Source organism: Lolium perenne, chromosome 2 (genome assembly GCF_019359855.2).
Source record: "Lolium perenne isolate Kyuss_39 chromosome 2, Kyuss_2.0, whole genome shotgun sequence".
Lineage (NCBI taxonomy): Eukaryota > Viridiplantae > Streptophyta > Magnoliopsida > Poales > Poaceae > Lolium > Lolium perenne.
The window spans coordinates 162,410,804-162,423,104 of record NC_067245.2 but is presented as its reverse complement, the minus strand read 5'-3'; the positions used below and the strand labels follow the sequence as shown (position 1 = coordinate 162,423,104).

General features: G+C 44.3%; 1 long non-coding RNA gene across 1 annotated transcript; it reads right to left on the bottom strand.

Annotated features, from left to right (window-relative positions):
• Positions 1 to 4,160: 4,160 nt before the first annotated feature.
• LOC127333892 (uncharacterized) lies at positions 4,161 to 5,574 on the bottom strand. The gene is made up of 2 exons (XR_011752065.1): positions 5,399 to 5,574; positions 4,161 to 4,370 (listed from the first exon to the last, which is right to left on the bottom strand). It is a non-coding gene; the product is annotated as an uncharacterized lncRNA (long non-coding RNA).
• Positions 5,575 to 12,301: the final 6,727 nt, after the last annotated feature.

Below are 12,301 nucleotides of genomic sequence, written 5' to 3'. Positions count from 1 at the left end.
GCATCTCCATCGACACCACCGCCATCTTCATCACCGCTGCTGTCTCCCATGAGGAGGGAGTAGTTCTCCATCGAGGCTAAGGGGCTGTACCGGTAGCTATGTGGTTAATCTCTCTCCTATGTACTTCAATACAATGATCTCATGAGCTGCCTTACATGATTGAGATTCATATGAGTTTTGTATCACTATTAATCTATGTGCTACTCTAGTGATGTTATTAAAGTACCCTATTCCTCCTTCATGATGTAATGGTGACAGTGTGTGCATCATGTAGTACTTGGCGTAGTTTATGATTGTGATCTCTTGTAGATTATGAAGTTAACTATTACTATGATGGTATTGATGTGATCTATTCCTCCTTTTATAGCTTGATGGTGACAGTGTGCATGCTATGTTAGTACTTGGTATAGTTGTGTTGATCTATCATGCACTCTAAGGTTATTTAAATATGAATATCGAATGTTGTGGAGCTTGTTAACTCCGGCATTGAGGTGCTCTTGTAGCCATACACAATTAGTGGTGTTCATCATCCAACAAGAGAGTGTAGAGTATAACATTTATCTATTCAGTTATGTGATCAATGTTGAGAGTGTCCACTAGTGAAAGTATGATCCCTAGACCTTGTTCCCAAATACTGCAATCATCGCTTGTTTACTGTTTTACTGCATCTGTACTTCCTGCAATATTACCACCATTGACTGCACGCCAGTTGTAGCAGCAAGCTATTTTCGGGTGCCGTTACTACTGCTCATATTCATTCATACCACCTGTATTTCACTATCTCTTCGCCGAACTAGTGCACCTATACATCTGACAAGTGTATTAGGTGTGTTGGGGACACAAGAGACTTCTTGTATCGTGATTGCAGGGTTGCTTGAGAGGGATATCTTTGACATCTTCCTCCCTGAGTTCGATAAACCTTGGGTGATTCACTTAAGGGAAACTTGCTGCTGTTCTACAAACCTCTGCTCTTGGAGGCCCAACACTGTCTACAGGAAAAGAAGTGTGCGTAGACATCAAGCAACTATGATTTGTAGCCACCAATCCTTGTATAAGACAATGCATTAAAGTTACTATTCTAGATCACAAAAATGATGAGCTGAAATAAATTATGGAAAGCTGATATATATCTGAACATGATAACCTGAAAGGAACGTATTTCAAATATTCTTCTACCTATTCTGAAAACTGGGCTACAAACAAATGTCAAAATTTTGGTTGGAAGCACAAACAGGAGATTATCCCTTGTTGTAAATGTCTATCAAGTATACATCAAGGGGAAATGTCAGGATTGCTAACATTTCCTTACATCATGAACTACACATTCTGAGTTACCTCACATTTGCGAAAACCACTTAAAAATAGATATTATTATTGGATTTACCTCCAGCAGCTCCCACATGTCAGAATTAACTCATGTATGTTGGTAGTGTTAATTCCTGTCAGAAGAAGGATTAAACCAACATGAGTTCCTAGTGGGATATATTAGGGAAATACAAAATATGACTAATCGGTAGAACATATTGGCAAACTTATACTGTTGAACATTCCATAAAACAGTAACTATGTTGCATCCTTTGTGGCTTTTGCTGCAGTCTGCAGAGTTATAAAATTATAGCAGGATCCACACAGTAAATGTTTGATAGCCTGTCGAACATGAAAATAACAGGTACGTACAGTCTTAAGTGATACGCACGGATTAGCGAAAATTCAGCCCGAAGCCATACCCGAAGCCCGTCCCGGCCCAAAGGATGGCCAAGTATACTCGGCGCTGGATAAGTGAAAAAATGATAAGTTTCAAAACCATATGTACTACATACCCATGATTAACAACATAATTGGAACTTGAGAAAATGGTCGCTAGGTTGAAAGGCAATTTTCAAGTCATAGTGTGTCTTGCCTAGTCCCTATTTTTGTAAGCTTTGACATCATTAAGTTAAGTTGTTAATCTAGCACCAATGTGCATGAATAAAAAAGTATGCCCTATCTAAATTTGCTGCTTCACACCAGGAACGGGACAAAGAACCAGGAATAGGATCATAGTGAAATTACTAGAAAAGGAAAAAAATAGAGAAGATGGTGTTTATGTCTTGTTAAACATGAGTCAGCATGATGAACACCTGAGCATTTCATTATTCACATCATGGTTTATATTTCTTGTTGAGCATACAACATAAATTTGTTCCTGCAACCTATTTGGATTTTCCTCAAACACCTTATATGCATAGATACAAAACATCACAGAAACAAAGATGCGAAATTGTGGGTAGGGGATGAGAGAGGGGAGGAGCTTATGAGTGCCCTTGCCTGGCTTGTAGTGGTCAAGAATGACATTGGCGTCCTCAAGCCAGAGGATGATGGAAAGGGGGCTTCAAGGAGACGATCTTCCACATCACCTCTTCTTACTGCTGCCTCTCTAGCTCCTCCGACTGCTCCTCCTTCCTATGTCGCCTCCTCTCTTTCCCCCGTTAGCCACCAGGAGGGAGCAGACTGCCGCCGCCGTCCTCCTGCCTCCTCTCGTGAGGTGCCGCGACGGCCATCCATGTTCCTTGTGCAGAAGTGGAAGAGGGTTGAGAGGAGGAAGGAAGGAGGCAGCTTCTCTCCCGCATCAGCCGCTGGCGCTGAACCTGCTCCAGTGACCAATATCTGCATCGACATGCCGTAGCTCGCGTGCTCCTCCAATCCGCTGGTTTCCTGCGGTGCTGTGATGCGAGTTTGGAGAGGGAGGGCGCCGGACTGGACGCGGGGAGAGGAAAGGAACGAGGCGAAGGTTCTCTAGCTTTCTCTCGCTAGGAGTCTCGCCGGCAGAGGCCGGGGCGTTGCAGGGAACAGTGAAAGCGGCCGAGGCGCATGAGATCTCTGGCGGCTAGTGGGGAAGACAAGACGAGGTCAAGAATTAGCGGGAGCTCCGGCGGCAAGTGGGGTGGTCTCAAGATCAAGAACCAACCTTTGTGGTCGTCCTAATATAATCTGAAGGTTAACTAGATGTAAGCTATGGATCAAAACCTTGCCTCATGGGTTACTTGACAGAGCAAAAAAAACAACATGTTTTATACATCACCTAAAAGTCTAAGTAGTGCCTGGCATTTGGTATTTTACCACGGTGACGGGTACCTATACATTGTTTTTACAATATCTTTAAAATAATGAGGAGGATTTGCAATCAATTCATAAGGAACCATATATAGGTGAAATAATGATGATTTTGAGCATTAAAGACATTCCAGCAACAACCCACATGAAGCCAAGGCAAAAAAATTATGAAGTGGAATTCACAGAAGATTTAAAGACCCGTGGTATGGTTAGGCCCGCCCGTACCACCTGACTGTACCACCCATCATTGACACTGCCTCATCAAATATATTCACCTTGTGAAGAACGATCTGAGAAGCGGGACACATAGCCACTAGAAAACACCAAAACCTAACCTTTAGGAGGAATCCGAAGGGGGAACTCGCCGAAGGGTATCCATCATCACCATAGCTTGGATCATTGGAGGCTAGGCATCGATCTTCATCATCATCAACATTGTCATCACCATTGATCATCTCGTTGTAATCCTTAACCTTGAGTGGGATTCATATTTCTAATCATTTGAGCTTCCATTTTCCATCCATAGATTCGTGATGATGTTATTTGCCTCCATGTGTGAGTAGATACATTTATTTTTTGGGAGATGGAGAAACCCTAGGCAAATTATGAAATGAAATAAAGTTTGTTGATTCTCTAATAGTTATGAAGTCTGTTGGTTTTTATCAACGATGATGTGTGTTGTCGACCATGCAATATTTGCCCAAAGGACGTTGGTAAGAATCATCGTTGTATATGGTTGGCGATACATGGGCATATAGGTGATAGCAATCCACCCTCTCTGAAAATCATGCATATAAGAGGATAGCAAGGACCAGTACCTATAACCATGGCCTTGGGGAGACCCTTAATTACTTGACCCGCGATGCATGCGATGGGATAAGGTAGTGGTCATGAGGGATGTCAAATAGTAATTACTAGATGATACCCCGCGCGTTGCAGCGGGATTCGTAGCTCGCAGTTTGCTATGCTATTTACGAAGTTTTGTTTAAAGAAAATATCAATGTAAAATAAGACCTACAAACATTAACTGACCATATGACCGCACTTCCCAATAACCTGGCAACAAATTAGAGCAAAAAGGTATAGAGCTTTTTCATTCAGAAATAACATGGGCATTACATCGTGGTATACAAATCCATGAATGTCATCTCATATAAAGTTATACCATCTTGATCCATTAAATTTAAATATTCATTTGCATTATATAGAAATCCCTTTGTCGACAAAGTCTTTCAAACTGGTTTTGCTTCAATTGCTTCAGCGGGTCATGGTATCACCTGCAAAATATCATTGTTGTAAATAAAGAAGACTGAACCACAAAAAGGTAATAGTTCCATATTAGTGCGTCACATGAATATGAAATAACCAGCGAATAAATAATGGTATATCATTGTTTGAGTGTACATATAGTGCATCAGAGTCACTGTAAATGGAATCCAAAAAAAGAATAGCAAGACGATTGAAAAGCAATAGAAGGAATGTAAAAAGTGGGACAGGGTGTTTGCTTTCAACTAACTGGACGAATTTAAGGTGGTTGCATACAACATACTGTAACACCACATTCTATTGTTATTGTCTAATCCCCTGCCTATCCAATTAATACCAAGAACGTGTTGCCAACATAGGATTCACCTACGGCTTATACCACAATATAAGTTGATGCATAAAAGAAATTATCATCGGAAAACAGGATAATTTAAGCTTCTGAAATTGTACCCAAGTTCATGATGAATCACGCTTCATCGTGAAACACCTACCAAAATATGGATGCAAATAGTACACATGCAACTAAGAGATATATCAATGACATAAACCTTAATTGTACGCAAACATAGTTTTAAAATGTGTCTACTTTGAACAAAAAGATGATAACCATAGCTCATATAAACTGATCATACAAAAAAAAAACTGATCCGACAATATTTGTGCGGGTCAACAGATATGGATTTTTGTTTCCAACTACCCACTGATAGTCCAAAAAGGGAGATGTTTTATGCTAGAGCGATACCACAAATCAAAAATAAACCTTTTAAAATAGCTTATCCACTACTTTGATGTAGCCAGCAATTGATATCCAAAGAAGCAACAGATAATAGACTAAATCAGTTGGGAGTATCTAACAAAACTGAAAAAATATACTTCAAAAAAATGAAAAATATGAAAGATAAATTCTTAAATAGATACATTAGTACTGATGGAAATCAATCACTGTCCCGAATGCCTTAGATGATTATATGAGACAAAAAAACATATTTTGATATACAGACATGTACCTTAATTTCTGTAGCAATCAAATAAAACTTGCCTGTGCATACTTGGTTGAAATGGTGCGGTATCTACCAATAGCATATAATTGTGTGCAAAGATTTCACCCAGTTTTGGTAGGTTGACATTTCGGAAAATACTTGGCGTGCATGCATGCCAGCAAGCTAGGGCCCTGAAAAATCTAAAACAAAACGTCATGCCTCTTTTAGTAACATATCAAATACTTATGTGATAGAGGAACTACAACAATTTTATCTGAAGGCAAGCCAGGAACTAATTGTATAACAAATGGTAACAGTACGTAGATGGAGAATCAGAAGAATTAGCTACCTCAAGTCTAAATCAGATCTGCAGCAACCGTATGAATTGCATGTAGCCAGTCAGAGGTGCACGTGTTAACAGAGTCAATCTAATATTCAGATTTGGGTGCATCTATTCACTCAAGCCAATAGGAACTCTCAGTTTTTTCTATATGCAAAATATGTATCAAATTTTGCTAGATGATTCCATAGTAGTAGACATATTTAATCATCTATGGATGCTCCTGAGAGACGCGGCAAAAATAATCAAAAGCCAATCTGTAGCATATTGTAGTGGGATGATTTTGCATTGGGGGACGGGGATCTGGACTAACCTGAAACCTAACCTGAAACCGTGAGGGGATTATAGTGGGCCGCCGGTGGTGAGAGTTTCCAATAGACACACGCGCAAGCAGGTTCTGATGTCATTCGTAGATTGACAATGAAGCAAAATCCAGTAGAAATCCAACGAATTTGTGGGAGGCCTTGAGTCAGCAGCAACACAATCCATTGAGAGTCCAACCAAATCGACGGGGAGGCAAAACGTCGAGAAGCTTTTGAGCCAGACCGACACCTGATAGATTGAGAAACATGAGTGGATCTGTGCCGGACATGACAACACGGGTCTCGTTATAAGGCATGGAAGAGGCGGCGGCTCAGTTCAACCGAGCAATTTTTTGTGCATTTACAGGACAATGATGGTTGATGAATGTTGGGCTGAAATGGGCAGTTTCACGAGCATTTGTGGCAAGGAGGCATTAGGTCGCACTGGGAGAATTTATGGCCATGAATTCCTGGGTCGCGGTGGCAGAGTGTACTATACCATACCACAAAGAGGAAGACGAACATCGGCCATGTATGCGTGTCTCGCATCCAGCTCACGTATCAACAATCGGCTCGTAGCCCATGTGGAGGAAAAGGAAAACGCAGGAGAGGGAGGCGAAATGATCGGAGCTGCGGCAAATAAAGGGTGTTCGTATAGAAAAGATTACTGCATGCATGGAATGATATGGATCTAGTTGTGTGACATTGTGGGGCCGCTGAGGTGGCATGCTTGCATGTTGAGAGAATTGGGATCACCTATTAAGAATAGAAAGATTTATGGGAGCATCCTTATAAGCAACCTTTCCACACACATACATATATAAAAGACAATATATATATGTAATCACAATACCTATGCTAGTTGTTTATCCGCAACTCTCCAGGAACAATTTACCCCTATTGAGTTTCAAGTCACTTTACTATTATCCGCATAGTCTTGTTGACTCTAGTTTAATTGAGTTATCTTTGTTCACAACTTATCAAAAACAATTAGTTTCACTCTTGTTTTGTACTTAAGATAACTTACAAGTACTTTTAAGTGAAGATAACAAGAGGCAATAAAAACATCACCAATCAGCTCCACCGTGAATTCAATACTTACTTTTGAAAACTAGCCACATACGATCTGTAACCTTTCATACATCAAGCTATTTTCTGGCGTCGTTACCAGTGAGCTTCGCGTTTTCGGTTTTTTGTTTCAAGTTATTTTATTTCATTACTCATAATTAGTTTTTTGCAGGTTCTAGACGAGCACCATGGCTGTGTTTGGGAATCAACCCCAGCCAACAACTATGAAGGACTTTGGGGGTCTATTCAATATGGTTTATTCAAACACGTATCCAAAGCCACAAACTGATTTATATGAGGTTAACCCTTATTTATTCCATATATTGCATACTAGAAAATATTTGCAGGAGAAGATGGTTCGGAAGACCCATTTGCACACCTTGATTATAATGACATGTGAGAGACTTTTAAATTATTCATCCTCCCGCACGGCCTTCCCAGCTGGGATATGGTGGCGTCGGGAGGGGAGATGGGAGGGAAGGGTCTAGGGTTAGGGGAGGTGGTGGGTTAATAGCTTTTTGAATTGTTTTCTTTCTGTAGGTGTCGTCTTTGGGGAAACTCTTCATGATCTAGGTGTTGCAAATGGTGATGTTTGTTTCCAGCAGCCGCAAGTGGTTGATTGCTATCTGAGGGCTATGTTTTTTTCTTAATAATTTGGTGTGTATCCTTAAAGTTTTGATTAATACTTAACATTATTTTGTTAGAGATGTTAGTTAATTGATATCATGTTTCTCGAAACAGGCTTTCGCCTAGCTATATAATATAGCAACCACACGGATACAATAGTTTGAAACCAAGAAAATGCTGAGGCAACAACACAAATATGCCCAACCAGAAAAAATGAAGGCAACGGTGAAGAGACAAAATGTTGGGGAAACAACATAAATATGACCCACATCCGATGCACCATCCTTCTATGGACCACCACGCTCCAAGCACTCCAAAGGCCCCCGTACCAACTAACAACTTCAAGAAGGGAAACACCGTCGACACGCCACTGCTGTCCGGACCGGACCTGATGAGGTCTAAGACCCCGTGTGTGGCCCGATCTCGCGGATTGACTTCGAAACCAAGGGGAGAGATGGGAGAACGCGAGGAACACGAAGAACACGACGAACACGAGGAACTCCGAGACTCACGCACGCACACCAACCCGATACACCCGATGCTTACCTCCGTGGCTCGATGGACCACGCCAATAGAATCTCCGAGGAAGAGGCACGTGGCAGAATTCCCGGAGAGAGATTGGGGTTGGAGAGGAAGAGCTTGGTGAGCACTACAAGGAAAAGGGCTACCGCCGGCGAACCAAAAATGCCCATTGCCGGCGCACCACGAGCCCGCCGGTGCGAACGCGCCGGTGATAAATTGTCACTGCCGGCGCACAAGGCAGTGCGCCGGCGATAGATGGATACTGCCGGCGCACCTTCGACGCTTCGCCGGCAAAGAACCTTTTTCACCGGCGCACAATCAGGTGCGCCGGCAGTAGTGCTTCCAGCACTGGCGCATGCCACGTGCGCCGGCAGTATGTCATTTAGGTGCGCCGGCAATTAATTCGAAAATTCTTTTTTCCAGCTTTTTTCCAGCATATTACAATACATATTTGACAGCAGTATATATTTACAACGCAGTTCATATTTATACAGTATTACATGCAATATGAGAAGCACATAGAGATCCAAGTTTCATTTCGGTATCAGTACACAAATACGCAAGTCTCGTTTCGGAATGTTGATTCATACAACACATGTGCATATGCAACACCGAACGACGAAGTTTCACAAAGTTAGAAGTCTTGGTACATAGTCGTCACAAGTATCGTCATACACCTCACAATGTAGGTCCTAACCTAAACTACAATCACATAGAACATGACCAACATGGTCATGATGACCATCATCACGAAGGCCATGGTCTTCATCCGGTTCCTCCTCATGTCCCTCATCTCTCCCGCTAGATAACGGGCGTATCTTCCTTCCGCCTCCACCCTAGTGGGGTATCCCTTGTAGCTGTTGCCGCTGAAACGGTGCACCTGTCTCCGACAGTCCTCCCAGTCGTCGTAGACTCCAGGAACCCTCCCCTTGTACACGACATATGTCGTCGGCATCTCCATTCACAAGACAAGTAAAACGTTAGTACCAATGCAATGAACAAGTGCCAACTCAAATAAGAGACAAGTAGTATGAACTAAATAGCATGTGCCTCATACTTTGTTGGTCGAAATAAATAATAACATACAGGGATGGGGTCAGTGAGGCTAGGTAGGATGCACAATAGATTGATATTTGTGGCCATCACACCAAGCCTCACTGGCCCCACCCCGGAGTGTACAAGTGACCGAACATTTTAATCATCGGCCAATGCAATTAAGAAGTGCGAACTCAAATAGAAGACAAGTAGTACGAATTAAATAGCGTGCCTCATACTTTGTTGGTCGAAACAAATATTAACATCCAGGGATGGAGTCAGTGAGGCTAGGTAGGATGCACAATAGATTGATACTTGTGGCCGTCGCACCAAGGCTCACTGGCTCCACCCCCGAGTGTACGATTGACCGAACATTCTAATCATCGGCGAACTCCAAATACGAGGCAAGTAGCGGTCGAGTAAATGCAAATAATTATTAAGCTATGTACGCCATAATCTTGAAATATATAGCAAAGTAAATGAAACTACAGACACATGTTCACATGCACATTCATACAACTAAATAAAAGCAACTAGTCGATTCTATGGGAATATATAGCAATTATTACAGTACGGAAGTTCAAGGACATATCGTTCAAGCTTTAGCAAGTGTTCCCGTCGTAGGATCAGGTTGTACGCCTAGGGGGGAATGGACGGCAGCCCTCAAGCGAGTTGAATGGCCTCTCATCACGCGACATCTCCAAGCGGAGTTCTATCTCGTCATTAGGTGGTAGACCATAGCCGTAGAAGAACTCGCCAGACCTATTGTTGACATCCTGCAGGATTATCGTGCAAATGAACTGCTGGATGCGACCCCAGTTCTTTCTAATCTCTCTATCAGGGACATCCGCCATGTTTGCAAACCTGTTTCTGAGATTCTCTGGCAGCAACATGTCATCTGCGTACTTTATGTACTCCTGCATCTGAAGGATGGCGTACCACGCGTCCATCCCATTGTCGGGTGTCGACTGCCTGAGGCAGGGAAGTTGGTTGTGTGGGTTAAGACCAAGCCTCCTCGGGATTTCCTCTCTACTTTGAGGGGGCCTGCCTTGTTGGCGAAGCCGGTGAGAGCATCATTGAGAAGGGCCCTGATGTGGGTGTAGTCTTTCTTGCGGTCCCTACCCGAGTCGAGATAGACTGCATGCGAGTGTTGCGGGTGCACGACGATGAGGGTGCAGAACTTGTCTCTGCGGAAAACACACGGATTAACCTTTGGAAATGCAAATGGAGATATAGGATAGAATGGTGATGGGGGACTAGCGAGTGATTACTTACTCGGGGAAGTAAGGGATGAGAATGGCGCCCTTCTTAATGTTCGCCAGCATGAAATCCTCGACCTGCTGGGTGGCAATCGCGCGATCCCCAGCGTTGCAGATGATGCTCTCCCGCATATAGAAGGGGTCCATTATCGCGATGGTCGGCGTCCCCTCCTTAACAATCTGGGAAGACAAGCAACTAGGCGAACCACACTAAAGTGGAGCGCTTGCATGCGATAGATGCTGAAGATGTCGTTGAACCGGATGAAGCACAAGTCCGCGGGGTACTTATCGACGAAGTTCATGCCAGTTGGCACCTTCGCCACGAAGAGAGGGTAACCAGGATCTTTTGATTTGAGAAGAAAGTTCTCCACATGCAAGACAGTCTCATGCAAGCTCCTCATATCCGGGGTGAGTTTCTTCACGACATGCTCCGGCAGCATCGGTTGACCCAAGTGATGCAGAGGTCGCCAATTGTTTGGCAACTTGTCAAGGAGTGGGACCTTGTCCTTGGATTTGGCCGCCGCCTTGTCTTGGGCGTCCTTCTTATTTTGCCTCTTCCTCTTCTTGGGTTGTACTGATGGACCCTCCATCGCCGTAGTGGCCGTAGCACGGAGTGTGTTTGGGCTCAACATATTTTTGACGGCGGCGGTGGCAACCTCCTCAGGATTTTCCTCCTCAGCCGTTTCTTGAGAATCGAACAGCTTCTTGGAGCACACATATTTCAAGGCCGGCGCATCCTCATGGACAACTTGTGAAGACGTAGGAATATCCCATTGGAAGTTGTCACGTTCGTATTCCTCGGCCTCTGGCGCAGCTGGCTGTTGTGGTGGGGCGCTGACCTCTGGCGCAGCTGGCCGTTCTAGTGGGGCGATGACCACGGGCGCCGCTGGCTGTCGTGGAGGGACGCTGACATGTGGCGCCGCAAGGTGCTTGTCTTTGCTTGCCGTCGACCCCGAGTAGGTGTTGATCCGAATTAGGGTCTTCGGCCATAGCAGTACCCAACCCTTCAGTGAGGCCAGATTCAACGGGCTATCGTCATCGGCACCATGCGGTTGATTAGGAGGAAACAAATCCTCACAGCCCGGTAACGCCCGATCCACTTCAACCCGGTAAACGTCATCCGCCATATCTCGTGTGTGCCACTTCTTATCCAGGGGCCGAAGGATGGACCCCCTCGCGACGTCTTTGAGTTCGTCGTTTACTCTCATCAAGAAGGTGCATGGCGTCGAGAGCGCCTGCGAGAACATGTGTATGGCGTTAGAGAGAGGGCAAGGATGACGAAACTAATATATTAACTTGATGTACACATTAGTTAATTACCGTGAGGGCGTTGAGCTCGGCTAATGTCGACGGGCCAGCACATGTGGCGGCGGGCGTGCAAGTGACGGAGGGGCTGCTACCCGGCATGGACGGTGAATCCCTAGCACCAGCGACATTGCCGGCGGCCGGAGGAGTCTCCATTATAACATTGTCATTGCCGGCGGACGGCGGCACCATCGAGTTGCTGCCGTTGAAGCTAACCACTTGCATTTTCGGGGGCTTGTTTGCCACCCTCATACCACGCTTGTAGAGCGTTGAAATCTGCTTGGACTCCAGCGGCGACTTCAGCTTTGACTTCAGGTACGAGTGTAGCTTTGAGTTGCGGTACCAGTTGCGGTACCAAACCAGCTTGGACTTGGGCTAGGATTGACTCCCTCATTTCCTCCGCCTCCCGCTGCTTCCTCTCATTACGCGCATTTTTATCGGCCGCAGACGACAAGCCATAGTGACCATGCTTGTAGCCTGTACCGGCGCCAGCCACACGGCCTC